Raw genomic sequence first — 22,282 nt, forward strand, 5'->3', positions numbered from 1 at the left:
TCTTTGAATTTTCTCGGTGTAGTCCGTTAATCCTATTTGTTAAGGATCCCTTACCGCGGAGTAGAACTCCAAAAGAGTACGGAAAATCGTAGCGTAGGCAGTCTCTTCAGCAGATCTGTTGCATCTTCTACGTATTCTGCCAATAAAACGCAGTCTGTGGTTCGCTTTCACCACAATATCTTCTATGTGTTCTTTCCAAGTTAATTTGTTCTAAATTGTAATTCCTAGGTATTCAGCAGAATTTACGGCCTTTAGATTTGACTCATTTATCGCGTAACCGAAGTTCAACGGATTCCTTTTAGCACTCATGTGGATTACCTCACACTTTTCATTATTTAGGGTATATCGCTATTTTTCGCACCATGCAGCTATGTTATCTAAATCGTTTTGCAATTGGTTTTCGTCTTCTGATGACTTTACTAGACGATAAACGACATCATCATCATCTGCAAACAACCTAAGATGACTGCTCAGATTGTCTCCTAAGTAGTTTAGAAAGATAAGGAAAAGTTGAGAGCCTATAACCCTTGGGGAGCGCCAGAAATGACTTCTGTTTTTCTCGATGATTTTCCGTCAGTTACCACGTTCTGTGACCTCTCTGATAGGAAATCACAATTCAGTCGCATAACTGAGACGTTATTTCATAAACACGCAATTTGATTACATGCCGCTTCTGAGATGCCGTGACAAAAGCCTTCTGGAAATCTAAAAATACGGAATCAATTTGAAATCTCTTGTCAGTAGCACTCAACATTCATTGTGAATAAAGAGCTAGTTGTATCTCACAAAAGGATGTTTTCTAAATCCCTATTGACTACGAGACGACAAACCGAACTTTTCAAGGTAATTCACAATGTTCGAACACAATATACGTTCCAAAATCCTGCTGCATATCGACGTTAATGATATGGCCCTATAATTTAGTGGATTACTCCTACTGCCTTCTTGAATATTGGTGTGACCTGTGCAACTTTCCAGTCTTTGGGTCATTATCTCTCATCGAGCGAATGGAGCATTTCCGTAGCTCTCGTACCGATCAAACCAACCAGTAACCAACCTAGTAACATGCTTCTGATTTGCTTCGATATCCTCCTTTAATAACTAGAATCAGCCTTTCGCTGTCTCCTCAGAACCCAGCGTCCCACATCACAATCTTCTGTCTTCTGCTCTGAAGAATAATAGGCTACTTTTCCTCCACAGATATTCAGACACCTCAATGAAAGTTGAACGGATCTGTGTTTACATCTACATACATACTCCGCAAGCCACGCAATGGTGCCTTTTGGAGGGTCATTTCCCTTTCCGATTAACTTGCAAATAGAGCGAGGGAAAAGCAACTGTCTGTATGTTTCCGTACGAGCCCTAATTTCTCGTATCATACCTTCCTGGTCCTTAAGCGAAATGTACATTACCTGCCGTACAATCGTTTTGCAGTTAGCTTCAAATGCTTGTTCTCTGAAGTTTGTCAATAGCGTTCCTCGTTAAAAATGTCGCCTTCGCTCCGTAATACTTGCGTGCTGATCGAACCCACCGGTAATAACAAGTCTAGCAGCCCGCCTTTGAATTATTTTCCATGTCCCCGTTTAATCCAACCTCCTATTGATCCCAAACACTCGACAAGTATTTAAGAATGGGGCACTAGTGTTCTGTACACGGTCTCCTTTACAGATGAGCCACACTTCTAAAATCCTCTCAGTAAGCAGAACTCCCCAACATCCGCAATCCATAAAAGCTCATTCCATTTCATATCGCTTTGCAACGTTACGCCTCATATTTAAACAACGTGGCTGTGTCATGCTCGACTCTACTAATGCTTTATTCGAACATTACCGGATCATTTTTCCTATTGATCTGCATTAGCTTACATTTTTCTTCATTTATTGCTAACTGTCATTCATCAAACCAATTAAAAATTTTATCTCCTGCAGTCACTCAACGACGTCACCTTCCCGTACACCACAGCATAATTAGCAAATCTGTACACTTCAGAATTTCATGCTGTTTGGAAACAGTATACGAATGTAATTAATGGAGGTGACTAACTTAAGCAGGATACCAGTAAAACTCTAGACGAACATTACAGGAATATGTCTCCTGCAAATTCGCATTAACTTACTTTTATCAACATTTAAAGGAAGCTCCAATCATAGCATTCATTTCTACTAAGTATAAATTCTGTCAAAAGTATCCTGAATCAACCTATAGTCACTCGGCGTCGACACATTCTCGTATGTACAAAACATGGAAAACTTATATTTTATCTACTTGTAGTTTCTCTCGCAGTGTAGGGGGGATCTGTTGGCCAGAATTTGGCTCAGACAAACCCACTTACAGTTATAATAATACATAAGTTACTTAGAACTTACGGAAGTTGGACAAAGAGGTGAATATACAGGGTGATTCAAAAAGAATACCACAACTTTAAAAATGTGTATTTAATGAAAGAAACATAATATAACCTTCTGTTATACATCATTACAAAGAGTATTTAAAAAGGTTTTTTTTCACTCAAAAACAAGTTCAGAGATGTTCAATATGGCCCCCTCCAGACACTCGAGCAATATCAACCCGATACTCCAACTCGTTCCACACTCTCTGTAGCATATCAGGAGTAACAGTTTGGATAGCTGCTGTTATTTCTCGTTTCAAATCATCAATGGTGGCTGGGAGAGGTGGCCGAAACACCATATCCTTAACATACCCCCATAAGAAAAAATCGCAGGGGGTAAGATCAGGGCTTCTTGGAGGCCAGTGATGAAGTGCTCTGTCACGGGCTGCCTGGCGGCCGACCCATCGCCTCGGGTAGTTGACGTCAACAGCGCCTCAAGCGAACAAATGTACAACTAAATGAAACTTTATAGCTCCCTTAATTCGCCGACAGATAGTGCTTAGCTCTGCCTTTTGTCGTTGCAGAGTTTTAAATTCCTGAAGTTGTGGTATTCTTTTTGAATCACCCTGTATATTTATAATAAATAGGACAAGACATAGAAATATATCAGTAGGAACAGTGAAGATTTATTGTACTGTCTCGCAACTTATCATGACCATGTAGCTCCACTGAAGGACCGAGAAAGTGTAAATTAAATGAATATAGTAGAGAGCTTAACAAAATTGCAGGAACTGTACGGAGTGTTCAAAATTGTCGCTTAATAAGTGGTATAAGCACCGCCGAAAAACACACTACCTCATATTTCTCTGGTCTCAGGAAACTGGGGTGAAATGTATCACGCAGTGTATAAAAGTGATTTGATATTCCGGCAATGGTTTAGATAAATCATCAGATCGAAACAGGAAAAACTTCAAGACCACCGTGGCTCGATGAGTAAGAATTTCTCCCTTCAGGGTATGTGGCCATGATCGTCCTCCAGCTATACAGGGAGTCCCATTAACCTTGACCACTCTACATAACTGTTCCTCCAGATGCAAATGACAAAATGTTTCAAGCAAATGTCCTTTAGTAGTCAGAGGGACATCAATCAGCATGATTTCCTTCGTTGTAACTCTGTTTTTTACAAAGATATGAACAGCGGTATGTCTTTTTGAAATGGCACCGTGTGTTTTTTATTCCGTAATTCATTTCCTCACCTAAAAACCTATTCAAAACTGTATCACAGTGTAACATTCACTGAAACACAACGTTATTAATTACATAACACAACACTGACGTTGACGCTCCCAGCGCTTAGTGCAGGTACTCGGGGTAATGGAACCCATCCACGTGCTGTCGTTGACAGAGGTCCAATGTAAACATAAGTCGAATGCACACCCATCATTCCGCCAACCATCGTCAGTTGAAGAGTTGTGTGAGTAGAATGTAGACCAACGAAGAGAAGGTAGAAATGCTACTCATCTATGGGGAATGTAAGTCAGCACAACAGTAACTGCAGTACTGTTTTCTTATGTACGGGCACATTTAGTACAATAGTTTAGCCATTTTAAATACTGTTGTGTAGAGTAGATGTACAGTAAAGGCTGTCCTTCCTACAAACAGCATCGACATAACGTTTCTTTTATTGTTGTTGTTGAAAGTAGGCGAAATGCTACGCAGGCAGCGGAACTGTACAGAGAGCGATATCCTGACAAGAACCCAGCTTCCCGACGGATGTTTCCTCGTCTTGTTGCGACGCTTCAGGAAACGGGAAGTTTCAACCCACGACAACGTAATCGTCGTAGCACTCCCACAAACGAAGCTGCCGAAGTTACTGTTCTCGCTTCCGTTGCTATGAATCCACATGTGAGCAAACGACAGCTTGAACAAGAGGTTGGCATTCCTAAAACCAGTGTACATCGTATTCTTACAAGTCACCGGTTCCATCCTTACCATGTACACCTACATCAAGAATTGCATGGGAATGATTTCCAGAATCGTGTACAGTTCTGGCAGTGGGCACAACAGCAAATCCTCGCCAATCCGAAATTCTTCTCCAATGTTCTATTTACCGATGAATGTTGCTTCTCAAATAAAGGACAGGTGCCACGCGGGATTAGCCGAGCGCTCTTGGGCGCTGCAGTCATGGACTGTGCGGCTGGACCCGGCGGAGGTTCGAGTCCTCCCCCGGGCATGGGTGTGTGTGCTTTTCCTTAGGATAATTTAGGTTAAATAGTGTGTAAGCTTAGGGACTGATGACCTTAGCAGTTAACTCCCATAAGATTTCACACACATTTGAACATTTTGAAGGGACAGGTAAATACAAGGAACATGCATTATTGGTCCAGCGACCACCCACGATGGTTTAGACAGGTGGAACATCAGCGTCAGTGAAGAGTTGACGTCTTGTGTGGGATGCTTGGTACTACAATTATTGGCCCTTATTTCATCAATTGTAGTCTAAACGGCACAGCATACGCCTACTTCCTCAGACGAATTCTTCCTCCTCTTCTGGATGAAGTGCCGCTAAGAACCATAAGGCTTATGTGGTATCAATACGATGGATGTCCTGCACATAATACCTTGCGTGCACGTCGTGTTCTGAACCGAAGGTATCCTGCCAGATGGATTGGTCAAGGAGGAACAGTTATTTGGCCTGCTAGGTCTCCTTATTTAAATCCTCAGGACGTTTTTCTTTGGAGATGCATTTAAGACGTTGTCTGTCGCAGAGGACATGCAGGAATTTATCGTGCTTGCTTGTAATTCTCTTCAGCAGGCAACAGTGGAAGCAGTAAATAACTCTTTCATTCAATGAGTGCACCAGTGTATCAGAGTCTAGGGTCACCACATCGAGCACCTTTGAATGTTCTACTCCAGGGCAATGGTTTCAACTTGGATGTTAGTGTCCGCGATTATCTGAACAACACGCACTCTCATCGTTGAACTGGAAGGGGAGATCCTGTCCCACGGCCAGCGCGATTGCCGGTTTCCACACTTATGGACATTTTCTGCTGGTGTTACGTCAAGAGGTCGGTGTTTGAAATCCCCGTAGAAACGGAAAAGTCCTGCTTGCTAGTGTCCAAGCTGCGTGTCTCATGGTACAACAGACACCAGGGACCTTGGAGAGAGTGTGGCAGAACTCCATGCGCCATTGCCATGCATGGATTGAGAGTGGCGGTCGTCACTTTGAACATTTGTTGTGAGCTATGTTGTTGTTATGTGATGTATGCTGTGTATGTTCACAACACAATTAATATGTATTTCCGACTATTGGTTCCGTACCGCAATAAAATTGGTTGTGGATCCACTATCACCTATTTCAGTTTGACCCAAAAGATTTCATACATCCTGTATAATGGATAGGACAAGACATAAAAATATGCCATGTATAGACTGGGAGGGTCATGTTATCAAAACTGGTGCCAGAGACAGGGATTCATATGACATTGTTCCGGATGTCTTGTCCGAAAATAACCCTGAGTGGATAGTTAGAGAAGCAGCTCGTGAGGGTGATCATAGAACCGTGATTGCATCTAAGACAACGGTCTTACAAAGATTATTAAGAACGGTAGGAAGGTAATTTTTCTTAACAAGAGCTGTAGAATACAAATTTCAGAGTATTTCAGCAGTCAGGATCAAATATTTGGTTATGAGGACGAAGATGTCTCGAGAACAAATGGAAAAATTGAAAGGCATCGTGCAGTAAGGCCTACACAAGTATGTTTCGAGTAAGGTCTTAAGGAATGGGAACGACCCACTATGGTTTAATAGCTGTGTTTGCTCTGGAAATAAAGAGAACTTCGTCTCAGGTTCAAGAGAAGTAAAAACTTAGCTTACAAACAAAAGCTGAACGATGCGAAAATGAGCGTAAAGAGAGCATTAAGAGAAGCTTTTAATGACTCTGAAAGTAAAAGTTTGTCATTGGATCTGAGTGAAAACCCTAAGAGGTTTTGGTCGTATATAAAATCGGTAGGTGGGTCAAAATCACCTATTCATTCACTCAGTGACCATACTGGTATCGAAACGGAAGATAACAGAGAGAAGGACGAATTACTAAATTTGTTCATCCAAAATTGTTTCACCGCGGAACGTCGTAAGACGATCCCTCCTTTCAACCGTCGTACGAAAGTCGAAATGGCAGATATTGACATAATCGATCGCGGAATAGAAAAACAACTGCAATCGCTTAGCGGTGGAAAGGCGTCAGGACCAGATGAGATACCTATACGATTCTACAAAGATTATGCGAAAGAACTTGCTCCATTTCTAGCAGTAAATTATCGTAGGGTACCTAGCAACTGGAATAAAACGCAATTCATACCCGTTTTTAAGAAGGACCGTAGGACAGGTGCGTACAATTATAGACCTATATTTTGACGTCAATATGTTGTAGAATACACGTTTTATGCTCAAGAATTTTGACGTTTTTGGAGAATGAAAATCTCTGTAAAAATGAACATGGATTTCGCAAACAGAGTTCCTGCTACACTCAGCTCGCTCTGTTCGTCACCGAGATCCAGAGCCCCGTGTTCCTTGACTTCAGGGAAGCATTTAAGACGTCTCGCGCTGTCATTTAGTGAAAAAAATACGAATTTATCAAGTATCGGACCAGATTTTCAACTGAATTTAAGACTCACTTGCAGACAGAATTCAAGACATCGCTCTTAACGGAACAAAGTCGACAGGTGTAAGGTTATCTCCGGAATACCCCAAAGAAGTTTGATAGGACCGTTACTGTTTAAAAAATGGTTCAAATAGCTCTGAGCACTTTGGGACTTAACATCTGAGTCATCAGTCCCCTAGAACTTAGAACTACGTAAACCTAACTAACCTAATTACATCACACACATCCATGCCCGAGGCAGGATTAGAACCTGCGACCGTAGTGGTCGCGCGGTTCCAGACTGAAGCGCTTAGAACCGCTCGATCACACCGGCCGGCGTTACTGTTTACAATATACATAAATGATCTAGTAGAAAGCGTCGGGTGCTCTTTAAGGCTGTTCGCAGATGATGCGGTCGTCTATAACAAAATAGTAATGCCAGAAGATAATAACAATTTTCAGAATGACCTCCAGAGAATTGATGAATGGTGCAGGCTCTGGCAGTTGATACTGGACGTAAATAAATGTAACATATTCCGCATACGTCCACAGGAAAAAGAGATCCACTGCTGTATAGCTACACTATTAATGATAAATCGCTGGAAACAGTATCTGAAGTAAAATATCTAGGAGTAACTATCAGGAGCGACCTTAAGTAGTATGACCACATAAAACAAATACTGGGAAAAGCAGATGCAAAACTCAGATTCATGGGAAGCATCTTAAGGAAACGTAACTCATGAACGAAGGACGTGGCTTATAAGGCGCTTGTTCGACCCATTCTTGAGAGTATTGTTCATCAGTGTGGGATCCCTACGAGATAGATCTGATAGAAGAGATTGAGAAGATCCAACGAAGAGCAGCACGTTTCGTCACGGAATCGTTTGGTCGGCACGAGAGCGTTACGGAGATGCTCAACAAATTCCATTGGCAGACGTTACAAGAGAGGCGTTGCATCACTGAGAGATTTATTATTGAAATTTCTAGAGAGCACTTTCCGGGAGGAGTCGGACAACATATTATTACTCCCCCCCCCCCCCCCCCCCCCCCCCACATACGTCTCGTGTAATGACCACGAAGAGAAAATTCGAGAAATTGGAGCCGATACAGAGGATTACCGACAATCATTCTTCCCACACGCTACTCGCGATGGAGAAGAATTGGAGGGCTCAGTTAGTGGTACAAAAAGTACCGTCCGCTACCCACCATTAGCTGACTTGCGGAGTATGATGTAGATCGAGATACGAATACTACGCTGATGTCTGATGTAGATCACATAGGCTCAGTTGTGGGGAAAGCAGGTTGTAGTCATCAGTTTATTGGTAGAATACTGAGGAAGTGCATTCTATCTAGAACGAAGATTGCTTACAAATTACTTGTGCAATCCATTCTAGAATATTGTTCAAGTGTGTGGAACCAAATAGAACTAACAGGGGATATTAAACATATGCAGGAAATGGTAGCATGAATGGTCACTGGTTTGTTTGACCCATGGGAAAGAGTTACAGAGATGCTAAAGAAACTGAACTGCCGGACTCTTGAAGATAAACGTAAAATATCCTGAGAAAGTCTATTAACAAAGTTTCAAGAATCGGCTTTAAATGATGTCTCTAAGAATGTGCTACAACCTCCTACGTATCACTCACATAGTGATCATGAAGAAAAGACAAGATTAGAATAATTACTGCATGTAGAGAAACATTCAAACAAGCTTTCTTCCTGCACTCCATACGTGAATGGAACGGGAAGAAACTCTAGTAACGGGTACAATGTGATGCAACCTCTGCCATACACTTCATGGTGCCCTTTTCAGAGTACTGATGTAGATTTGAAAGTACATCACTAAAAACAGTGAAGGCTCGTTGCACTGCCTCACAATTTATCATGGCCATGTAGGTCCACTGAATGAGAAAGTGAAAATCAGTTGGATACAGTACAGAGCTACACAAAATTGCAGAAATTGTTGGTACTATTTAGAATTATCGCCTAGAACGTGGCGCGAGCACCGTCGAAGAACTCACAGCCGCATGCATCATTGGTCTCAGGAACACAGCTGGAGAAAAATAAACATAAAACTCGCTTGATATTCCGGCAGTGTTTTCATAAATCAACAGATCGGAATAGGGAAAGCTTTAAGGCCAGCATCGCTCGATGTGTAAGAATTTCTCCCTTCACGCTATGTGGCCATGATCGTGCTCCAGTCTATACAGGTATTCGTTTAAACAGTTGCATGGAGGCTTAATTAAATATTATGCAAATAATTTTAATTTTTTTTAATTTTTAGTAGCTAACTGTCCGATTACGAGGTCTCGTAAACGGTTGGCCCTGACTAGTATTTGTACGCAATCTGACTGCATAGAATAACAACAAAGAATGAAAGAAGATTTTCATTAACACAATTAATTAATTAAGTCCCCAGCAACTATAAAACGTACGAAACCAAAACACAAGTGTAATTGTTCTGTGTGTGGAAGTGTGATTCAACGTACACATCTGGCACGGTTCTTCTTCAATAAGACAAGAAATTTTAAATACCATTTATACTGAAGTAATTAAAAAAAATAGAAATACTATAATTGCGTAAGGAAACCAGAATTACACTCTAATACAAGAACACAAGCCAGATGCTTTGTTGACTGAACCTGTAATGACGCATTATTTAAGACATTGAAATAATAAAAAGAAAAGGGAATTTTTTTACCTTCATATATATTGACGAAAAGCACTCTGATCATTACCATATCTCCATTCGAACAACATCTGCTGTCTAGCCCATCAAACAACTGCATAAAACATGGAACAAGCACTCCCTACTACAACATCTCAACACCGACTCACTACTACCACATCTCAACAAGCACTCTCCACCACAACTTCTCGACAAGAACTGCCAGTGGAGGCGGCGGAATAAAACTCTTTGGCGCAATCTCTGGCGCTGTGGCTCAGTGTAGCCACCTTTCACAGTTCTTAGCAAAATGAAACTGAGATTGCAGCATAGCTACACTGAAACAGGAACATGAATGCAGTAAAGCTATACTCGTTACTTTCTTATGTATTTGGCGACCGCTTGCTGCATGCAGTACCCCACCAAAACAGCGCGCGCGATCCAGGAAGTAGAAAGACATTGGCTTTTCCATTCACATCAGAGCAGGGAAGACGCCAACAAAGATTGCTAGCACGACGTATTTGAAGTAGTTAGTGGACTCGAGCGACCGAGGACCTATTTGCTACACAGAAAGGAGGAAACCTACGGAGCGCGAATGGATGTAAACTTAAAAATCCTCAAAATGATTAAAGGAATGAAAAGTAGACCGGACGTGCGCAGTACATTCTTCATACTCACAATAGATTCTGATATCACTAAATTACTTATGTCATTGTTCCTAACCATCACTACCCCGAAAAGACGTGTTCGCATCCGATTTTAATCAGCCTTTCCGATTAGCTCGTCAGGGACTGTGAACTGCGGAAATAGTTGGCCACCGTGTTGCGAAGTCATTATGTTCCCAATTTCCTGCCCTTTATTCTGGTGCGCGAGCGGACGATTCGCAGCGGAACTGATTAGATGTGATTTTGCAGTCCCGCATCGCTTGCCGATATTACAGTTCATACGGCTTCATATTCCTGCAGGCGCCACGACAGGAAACAATGACGCAAGCGCTGACGAGCCCTCCTCCGCGGCGGCAGCGGCGAGCAATTCGACCGCGAACAGCGGATCGGGTCGATCAGGACTAATGGACCAATTAACTGCATAATTACCGGCGCCAGAACAGATCATGCTGCAGCCCCGCGTACAGCCTACCTCCAATCCATTCCTCCTCCCCCACATTTCCTCCTCTCTCATAAACAATAGGACACAAACACACACACACACACACACACACACACACACACACACACACGAAAAATAGGGAAATCAATTAGCGTGCGGTTTGTCCAACGTGACACAAATTTCACACACGGTACAGTGTGCGGATCTCACCTACGAGTTGGCTGCAGAGAGTACACGTGCGTGCGTGCTCTCGTAGCTGTTGTTACGCGTATACAAAACCTTCGTTCCGCTCCTGCAGTGGCCAGTAAACATAGCTGCCGCTGCCACTCAGTGCTTGTATATTAAACAGTTTGTGTTTATGTGTCTGCACGACATTCCTGTATCTTTCGTGTTCGTTGTTGTTTGGATATTTTTCTTTTCTGAAGCTAACGACTGTCATCAATATCCGGAAGTGTAGCTCCGTGTGTGAGTAGGGGAAGTCTCCGAGCAGCATGACGGACTAGTTTACCCTTTGAAGAATAAAACTTCGCAGTCGCTATGACTTGATGGAGCAGTGTTACTCTGAACCTTTCTTTCGTCCTCGTCACTGTCCCTGGGTAAAGAACGAGCGCAACACTTACTTGCTAATGTTTCTTCTTTTTTGTGAGCGAGGATTGTGCGTTCCCAGTATAGCGTGGAGCCGTATTTCTTTTTTTTTTTTCCCTCAAGATGTTCGGGTTCCTAAAATAGGAGAGGTCGTGACAGACTTTGTAACTGCTTAAACTTGCTGTGAAATATCCTCCTCATGGCCAAAGTGTAAAGATGTGTACTGCCACAACCACTACTTTTGTATATCACACGAGAACACTTCACAGTAATAATAATGATAATAATAATAACTCACTCAGTGTTTACACCGAGAGCCACGTGATTTTATAACAGCCGATGTTTTGTTTTGCAACCAAAGTGTTTCTTTTGAGAATAGGTGCAGATACGTTACTATATTTTGTTAGGCGTAGATATAGCTGAAAGATTAATGGAGCATTTTGTGACAGGTACCAGACGGTACATCAGCAGCTCCATGCACCCGCTTCTCACGTCATCTCGAACTTCTGGTATGAGGACGGTTTTATAGACCGAAACCAGTTACCAAGAATAACAAATTTAAAAAGAATTATTGCGAACTAGACAGTTTTTTTATTAAAATATTAAATACGATCGTTATTGTTCCACAATAACTTCAGTTCTGTTTTTGAATCAGCAGTCTTCTGAATGGTTTGATGCAGTCCTCAATGAATTTCTCTCTTCAGAGTTGCACCTGCACCCTACGTCCTCATTATTCGTTCGATGTGTTACAGTCCCTGTTTCCGTTACAGTTGTTCCCCTCTACAGGGCATTTTAGTACCATGCTAATTATTCCTTAATGTCTTAGCAAGTGTCATAACCTCCCTCACTGACTCGCAGAGAGCCTCTTCATTCCGTGTCATATCACTCCACTTAATTTTCAACATCTATCTGTAGCACCACATCTCAAATGCTTCCTTTTTTCCGGGTTTCCGGCAGTCCATTATTCACCGCCATACAATACTGTGCTCCATATACATATTTTCGTTATTTTTCTCCTTCTTCGGTTTACTCTTAATCCGTACTCGGTACGTGTCAGACTGTTCATTCCATTCAAGTAGTACCGTATTTCTTCTTCACTCTGGAAAACTGCCTGTTGGCTTTTGTCTCGGTTCCTTCGGCCGACATTTATTTGTTAATTTTTCAGACGTTTCGCCAGCACGGGTGGCTACATTGTCAAAGATTCACTCTCCATTACTGGTGGTGAAAGTTTTGACAATGCCAGCCAATCGTGCTAGCGACACGTCGGCCGAAGAAACCGAGACAAAAGTCAACAGGCGGTTTGTCAACAAGTGGCCACGAAAGCCTTAACAGTTTTGTGCTTCTTCACTTTCAGTAAGGACTGCAGTGTCATCAGCGAATCTTATCGTTAATTACCCTGAATTTCAATCCCACCTTTGAACCGTTATTTTATTTCCGGCATTGCTTCTTCGATGTATAGATTTAACAGAGGAGGAGAAGGGGTGCAACCCTGTTTTATTCCCTTTGCAGTCTGAGTACTTCGTTCTCGATTTTGCGCTCTTAATGTTCCTTCTTCGTTCTTGTAAATATACTCCTATACTATCCATGTTTCTCTATAGCTTACTCCTACTTTCCTCAAAATTTTGAAGATCTCGCACCATTTTATATTTCCAACGCTTTTTGTACGTGAAAAATCAATTAACGCGTCTTGATTTCAATTAAGTCTTGCTTTGAATATGAAGCGCAACGTCAAAAATGCCTCTCTTGTGCCTTTGCCATACCTAAAGCAGAACTGATTTTCGTCTTTCCATTCTTTTGTGTATTATTACTGTCAGCAGCTTGGTTGCAAGAGCTGTTAATATGACTAGGCGATAGTTTTCGCACGTACTTGTCCTTCCTATCTTCTGGATTGCGTGGATGATATTTTTTGGAAAGTCCGATGGTACGTCTTCAGCTTCGTATACTCCCTATCTTGAATAGCCGGTTGTTTTGCCACTTGACCCAACGATCTTTCAATTTCTGAAGGCCGTCCGCTGTGGTCGAGCGGTTCTAGGCGTAGATCCCTCAGAGTGGTTAGTGGGCCACATCGTCCATAAACAGCCGTTTTCAATCTATCCCAGGCATGTTCGATAGGATTCATATATGGAGAACATGCTGGCCACTCTAGTCGAGCGATGTCTTTATCCTGAAGGAAGTCATTCATAAGATGTTCACGATGGGAAAAGACGAATGCCTCGCCAATATGCTGCCGATATGGTTGCAACATCGGTCGGAGGATTGCATTCACGTATCATACAGCCGTTACGGTGCCTTCCGTAACCACCAACGGCGTACGTCGGCCCCACATAATGCCACCCCAAAACAGCAGGGAACCTCTACCTTGCTGCACTTGCTGGACAGTGTGTCTAAGGCGTTCATCTTGACTGGGTTGCCTAGAAACTCTTCTCCGACGATTGTCTGGTCGCAGGCACATGCGACACTCACCGGTGAAGACAACGTGATGCCAATCCTGAGCGGTCCATTCGGCATGTTGTGGGGCCCATCTTTACCGAGCTGTATGTGTCATGATTGCAAAGATGGACCTCGCAATGGACGTCGGGAGTGAAGTTGCGCATCATGCAGCGTATTGCGCACAGTTTGAGTCTTAACATGACGTCCTATGGCTGCAGGAAAAGCGTTATTAAACATGGTGCCGTTGCTGTCAGGGTTCCTTCGAGCAATAATCCGTAGCTAGAGGTCACCCACTACAGTAGTAGCCCTTGGGCGGCCTGAGCGAGGCGTGTCATCGACTGTTCCTGTCTCTCTGTATCTCCTCCGTGTCCGAACAACATCGCTTTTGTTCACTCCGAGACGCCTGGACACTTGCCTTGTTGAGAGCCCTTCCTCGCAGAAAGTAACAATACGGAGGAGATGGAACCGCAGGCATGATTGAACTACAGACGACACGAGCCGTGTACCTCCTTCCTGGTGGGATGACTGGAATTGATCGGTTGCTGTCGTACCCCTTCTGTGTAATAGGCGCTGCTCATGCACGGTTGTTTACATCTTTGGGTGGGTTTAGTAGCATCTCTGAAAGCCGGACTTTGTGGCCCAGCGGTTCTAGGCGCTTCAGTCCGGAACCGCGCTGCTGCTACGGTCGCAGGTTCAAATGCTGCCTCGGGCATGGATGTGTGTGGTGTCCTTTGATTAGTTAGGTTTAAGTAGTTCTAAGTCCAGGGGACTCATGACCTTAGATATTAAGTCCCTTAGTGCTTAGTGCCATTTGCACCATTTTGAACATCTCTGAAAAGGGAATGTGTCTGTGATACAATATCCACAGCCACCGTCTTTCTTCAGGAGTTCTGGGAACCGGGGTGATGCAAAACTTTCTTTATGTGTGTACAATAGTGTTTAATTGGGTTGGCCAGTACCACGCCACATCATGGATATGTTCATGAGAGAAGGGATCATCTATCCATATCAGAAACACATTCTCACTGTAATAATTAGGTATATGGACGTAAAGCATCAATGCACGAATTATAGCGTGAGGGTAAGGTGGCAGCAGCTGGAGATTCTGAACCCGCTCGCCCTCTGTACTCAGTATTACAAAAGTTAAATTAAAAATTAAAAAAAGACACAAAAGACTCTAGAAACTCAAAAATAGTATGTATTGTCCCTTTAAGTTTAATGTGAGTAGTAACATTTTTATCAAAGAGTCGTCGCGTCGGAGGACCGTTAAGTAAGTAAGTCGTTAAGTAGGCTGTTTAGGTTTTTTTATTGGTAACGCCACCTCTGTATGAAAATCACTGGCTGTGCTGTGGGCAGTCTGTGTCTGCTTTGCATTGTTGTAATACTCGCCATTGTAGTGTTAGGCAGCTGGCTGTGAACAGCGCGTAGCGTTGCGCAGTTGGAGGTGAGCCGCCAGCAGTGGTGGATGTGGGGAGAGAGATGGCGGAGTTTTGAAATTTGTCATGAACTGCCATATTTATATATGATGATATCAAGGTAAATACATTGTTTGTTCTCTATTAATATCTTTCATTTGCTAACTATCCCTATCAGTAGTTAGTGCCTTCCATAGTTTGAATCTTTTATTTAGCTGGCAGTAGTGGCGCTCGCTGTATTGCAGTAGCTTGAGCAGCGAAGATTTTTGTGAGGTAAGTGATTTGTGAAAGGTATAGTTTAATGTTAGTCAGGGCCATTCTTTTGTAGGGAATTTTGAAAGTCAGATTGCGTTGCGCTAACAAAATATTGTGTGCCAGTTTAAGCACAGTCATGTATAAATTGTTCAAAAGGGACGTTTCATATGTCGACCCTTAGCCGAGGATACCTCACTGGAATCTTCTGATTTTTTCTTGTAGTTTGTGTAATTAGTGTAGCTATTGTTTATTGCTAGCGCATAATTGTAGAGAAAATCTCCTTTGTAGTTGCAGTCTTTCATTGTTGTACAGTAAAACAGTTGTGGCATGCATGTAGATTTTCACCAAGTATTTCGCAGCTGCAATTAACTAGATATTATTTTCAGTGCTATGTTAATGTGTTCTCTTATTTTTGATCTTCAAATTGTGTTTTTCTGTGTTGTCGTGTGAAATACTGTGATAATAATGGCGTGTGAAAAACGTAATACTAGGCTCCAAAGTAAACTGAGAAATGACAGTGAAAATGAAAGCAGTGTGTTAGCGCCACCGAGTACTGAATTAACTGATGTTCAAAGTAGTAATTTGGTAATTGTGCATAGGGAAATGGAGCGGGCTGCAAACAATGGTGTAGACAGTGAAACAGGTAGTGAACAGGGAAGCATTATCGATCGATCGGTCGGCAACAGCTCGCCTAAGGAATCCGAAATGACAGGACACAATTTCGCAAATACTGTAGATTCAGGTTTTGGGTCATCACCGTTTTCTCAAATAAGTCAAGACACATTTTCTGCTTGTCAAAATGTGAATGTTGCCGGTGCAAATGCACTGCCGAAAAGCGTAGAGAAACAGATTCCAGACACTAATACATTATTATTGCAATTAATGCAACAAATGGAACAAAATCAGAGACAAATGCGACAAAATCTTAAAAAGTTAGACACAGTGGAACAAAATCTTAAAAAGTTAGACACAATGGAACAACATCAGAGACAAACACAGCAACAGTTAGACACAATGGAACAAAATCAGAGACAAACACAGCAAAAGCTTCAAAAGTTAGACACAATGGAAGAAAATCAGAGACAAACACAGCAAAAGCTTCAAAAGTTAGACACAGTGGAACAAAATCTTAAAAAGTTAGACTCATTGGAACAACCACTTGAACAAACACGTGAAGATTTAACTACTGAGTTACATAACATTGAATCGAAATGTCAAAAAGTCTGTAATGACGTAAAAACACAAATTTGTGAACATTTTCAACCTATTTTTTCGCGGCATGAAAATGCATTACAGAATCACGATGCAGCCATAAAAGAACTGCAAACCATTGTTCATGAAAATCATGAGACCTTGTGGGCTAAAATTGACTCAGTTGCATCTACCGATTCGGTTACGCAACTTGCAAAAACTCAGGAAAACTTAAAGGACACAGTAGATTCGATTTCAACACAAATGGACACTCTGAAACTTGGTTCAGAAAAACACATTGAGGAAATGTGTTCACTATCGGAGAAAGTAGCCGAACTTTCGGATCAGGTCACTAACTTATCTACAAAGGTAGATGATGATCTGAATGACACAAGACCTGTAGCCTTCACTGACACAGAAGAGTATGAACAAATTAGAAAATTCAAACAGAATCAAAATCAAATCAATACACAGTACAAAAGACAAATCCGGGAAGTACAAGATCAGCTGACACAGGTAATACAAGAATTACGTATTTCAGAGGATACTCGCGCCCCAATACGGGAAGAGGGACACAGAAATACGGAACAGCCACAAAATAATATCACAGGGCATTTCGAAGTTATGAAAGAAATTGGCAATGTGCACCGAATTTTGAGATGGAACGGCCGACACGACCTAACAATGACCGATATGCGACTCGGCGACATGATGATTTTGACTATAAGCTGTTCATTACTACACGTAAATTCAAAATATTTAAGAATTCCGGCAACGACATTCATCCACAAGCATGGCTCCATCAATTCTCGCATTGTTTTCCTCCCAACTGGTCATTAGAACACAGATTAGAATTTATGTGTGGCTACTTGGAGAATGAACCAGCTGTAAGAATGCGATCGGTAATTCACGATTGCCACAGTGAAGGAGAGTTTTACCATGCCTTCCTCTCAGCATATTGGTCTCAAGCTACACAAGACCGAGTAAAACATGGCATCATAATGATGAAACATTTCGAACAATCTGAATTCTCCAGTCTTGTGAAATATTTTGAAGACATGTTGCACAAGAATCAGTACCTGTCAAACCCATACAGCCCCTCAGAACTCATCCGCATTTGCTTAATCAAATTACCTGAACATTTACGACATATTATTTTGGCAGGACGTTGCAAAGACGACATTGAAGCATTTCAGGGACTCTTACAAGAATTAGAAATTGACACTGACAATCGCGGAATGCGAAACCAGGAACACAACAATTACAGGTCACATCCGTCGCAATTCCGCAATGAAAGAAGTAATAACTTGACACGACAAGGCTATTCTCACAACACAAATCGTGACCAAAACAGACACCACCCATATGGCAACCGCTGGCAGAGTAATAATAGTTACAGAGAAAGATCGCATTTCTGTAGTAATGACTATCACAGAGACAATCAGAGAAACAGACAATATGGGAACCAAAACAATTATTATTAAGGGAGGCAGAATAACTTCAGACGCAACAGTTCGGCACACAGTTATGATTCAGGGAGAAACTCTCCACCACGTGATGGACAAGGAAGAATCTACGGAATCTACCGACATGACGACAGACGATATATTCGTAACGACAGACCTGAATTGCATCAGAACTGGCGGGATTCAAACAGAGCAGGGCACTTTCGACAACGTGAATTTGTAGAAGTTAGGTCTCCTAATCCCAATAACAACGCGCGCCAACAAAGAGACAGACAATGACTCGCGCCGCAGGCACCCACGTGCGCTGGCTGGCTCAGAGAAAAATAACATAGACGCTAACCGTGAGAAAAATTCCAGTATTCTTTACCGACGTATACCGCATGACAATTGCATTCAAGTTCAAACTCTGAGTACTATGAAGATGCAACAATGTTTGAAGTTAAATATCCAGTCTAGAACCTAGGGAACATTTTTAAACAGAAATTACGATTGCATTGTTATAGTGAACAGACGACACAGTGTTGTATTTGTACATTCTTGCTTGTTAGTTGCACGATTACGTAACGACTATAAGGCTCACATACTTAGAACATATACTGGCACTGCTAATGAGATTTTCATGCAACATTTTGGTTTACTTGAAAATACATTTGGGATTTAAAGTACTTTTTGTGAGATTAAAGATGACTTAGTATTTGGTTTCTTTGACAGCTACACGGTTATATTACGACACTACTAATGTGTGACATAATTTACATTGTTGCTTTTGCGGTGTATCTGTTTTATATCTGCACAGTTTTTCTGTTTTATTCTGGAAAGTAAAACAGGTTTTATTAGTAACTTTTGTGGTATAGCTACAAGGAGACAGCCTTTTCCATAGCACAACAATACGTTACAGCACAGTACTTTCATCATCACAACAATAAGCGTAATAACTAAGATATCTCTACGCAAAGCATTTCACTTTTGTTTATCATGAGGTAAGTACATTGGCTTCTGCAGAACTTAGCTTTCGGAGGAAAATAACTACGACACTTCCACAGAGATTATCTTACAACAAGATGCACATTTAGCGCTACAGGACACGCATTTCAGTGATTAATTTTGTACTTAAAACATTTATTTTTAAAGATTTTTGAATTACAAAGAAAGTTTTCCGTGATACATTTCATTCCATTGCTGTAATCTGTAACACCTGAGGGTATAATTACATTAATCCTCAGGGGGGTACACGCCTACTTTGTGTACCATGTGTGTGGCAACCACAAGGAACCCTAGCTAATATGGTATTTGCTTATACAACTTTACACATCGGTACCATATTTCTCTAACACAGAATTACACAGCTATCTGATCATTTAACTGAGAGATAAACTTTTTTTACTACATCAGTGACACATGTTTACACAATTTCACAGTTGGGTAACTTCACACTTATGAAATTGTATTTTGTCTGTACTTTGTGAAATGCTCATATTTTTCGGAACCATTGTGATACTATGAGAGCTTTATATGATGTATTTGGTATGAGATCATGATTTTTAAAGTACGTTTGAGGCAGATGACACTTTTGACATGAGCAGAGAATTTTTTTAGGTTTTGAAATTATTGGAGGAAGCTACGACGATTTTGAGAGTTGACTAAGATGTTATGATATTATTACGACGACGATGTGTATTATACTGTTGAGGTATGTTTATGATTAATAAGATGATGATACCGTATATGAGGAGTTTGATTATGCTACATATTTCTTATGATGAAATACTGAAGAAGTGTCAACGAATAAGGTAAGGAATAATGAGTAGTGATTAGGGACTCTGATTTGTGAAAAAGGTTGTTGGAAACCAAGAATCATACTTTAAGAGTTATGAAATGTGTGTATATGAGTGAATGTATCACAATGCTGGTGAAAATTTTTTGGACACTGTTATATTTATAGGGTTTTGTTTCTACAGATTTGCAACGCTAATTCTTGACCTGTGAAATATTTTTATGTGAGACTGTCACTGTAGCGCAAACTGCTGTCGTAAATATTTCCGTAAGAAAGTTAAGTGACCACCTGCACGTAATGCGTCGCGGGCACCCACCTGGGCGACAGCCGCCCGAAAAAAAGCCATTAGCCTTTCAGTGGCACAGGTAGAAAAAAAAAAAGGGGAGGCCATTATAATGACAAGTGTCTTTCTACGAGAGTTGGGAGCTACTGACTTATGAAATGTCACATGACTATTGAATTATATTTTTATGCTTTGCTTTTCGTAGTTGCTTATTTCACTTGATATCTGGTTTCCAGCTGTGTTGCAGCATTGCTTTTATAAAATAAAATGCATTTGCTAATGTGAACACTTTCTGTCAACAGATCTATTAAATAATAATTTTGTAATCCACATTCTTTAAAAAAGGAGCACTTGGAAAGGAAGGAACAATAAGAAGGGACTAGTAACAGTAACTGTACACATAATTTTCTTTTCAAGTACATGGTAATATTTTTTTTACAATAAGTTGTTGTGGTGCACCACTTTAATTACTTAGACATTAAGATGTGATTATACATTTGCCTTATCTGCATTGTTATCTTTAGTGTACTATTTTTTCTGCTTGAGCTATGTCATGTTTAGACATAAGCTGCTGTTTGCCAGGCATAGTGCTACTGAACTTGAATTTGTGTTACTCTGCTAAGCCAGATTTATTTTTTTTTGTTTGCTGCTCATTGCCTTATATTCGTTGTAATTTATGCTGCTTGCTTTGCCTTTTGTATTTTTTATCATTGCTGTTTGTATTAATTGTTTTGTGCTGCTGCATTGCCTCGTCCCTTAGTTTAATATCTGAGCTCAGTAGATTTAAGTTAGCTTAAGAGGGGGTGGACTATATAAGAAACGAACTATGGAGAATAGGGGAAGAATGCTTTGAAAGTTACATGAAAACGGTTTGGGCCTAAATGAGTATTGTACAATGAGCCATATTTATTTTGAAAGAAATATGAATAGAATACAGAAAGCAGGTATAGATAGGACTTTTTGGGAATAATGACGAATGAAGGGAGATCTCCGAGAAATAATGCAAAATACTGCAGTACAACAAACCCTGTCCTTTCTTTTTGTGTTATCCCACTATATGTTTGTGTACCCTTGTGTATTTTTCTTCCTGTCTCTGTGTAGTTTCATAGAATTTTTTCTTCTTTTAATATTAAGCTACATTCACTATGATGAGGAATACTGTTATCCTCGAATATAATTGGCATTAATAATATGTTATTTACTTTGTAAAGATGTTAGACATTATTAATTCCGTTCTGTTTAATGCTCATGTGTGAAGTTGATGTTTCAAAAGTTATTGTGATCTTTTATGTATGTACTCATGTCATAATTCCACTGATGCATATGTTAGTTCGATTCTTTTGTAAAGCCTGTACTACAAATGTTATCTGTATAGTTATGTTTTTAATGATGTATTTTGTACCTTTGTTATTGTATTCTTATGTTATAAAATTGTAATTATCACCAGTTCATGATATTATTAACATGTAAGTTACATTTCACTGCACACGTTTCCGTTGGTCATAGTATATGGACAATATGTGAGAAGTAGGGACTGTTAGTGTTTGCACGTGTGTTAATAATCCTGCAAGGGACTGGATAACAGCATTGCTGGTTCTAAGGACAATTCCAAAAACTTTGTGAGTGCACAAGTGGTGGTTATGGACTTGCTATATTGTCTGCAAGACTCTTCGATGGTGATTGTGCACCTGCACATTTGCAACAGATGGCTGCTGGCCGTCTCTACAAGGACTACAGTGGGTCTACATCTTTGATGATCCATCAATACCATTATCTCTGCAAGGACTACAGTGGGTCTGCACCTCTGATGATCCACCAATATCATTATCTCTACAAGGACTACAGTGGGTCTGCATCTATGATGACCCACCAACGCCATTATTTCTACAAGGACTGCAGTGGGTCTGCACCTCTGGTGGCCCACCAATACCATACTCTCTACCAGGACTACAGTGGGTCTGCTCTGTGATGACCTACCTACCAATACTCTTCAAAATTTCGACTGACTCTGCTGTGGGTTTGCTCTGTTGTGGCCCATTATCTGTCAGCATGTCAAGAGTCAGCACTGTCTTTCCGTTGGAAGGACAACGCTACTTCTTCAAGACTGCATGGAAATCCACTACTTCCGTGTGCATTTTCT

This window comes from Schistocerca serialis, chromosome 1 (assembly GCF_023864345.2).
Source record: "Schistocerca serialis cubense isolate TAMUIC-IGC-003099 chromosome 1, iqSchSeri2.2, whole genome shotgun sequence".
NCBI lineage: Eukaryota > Metazoa > Arthropoda > Insecta > Orthoptera > Acrididae > Schistocerca > Schistocerca serialis.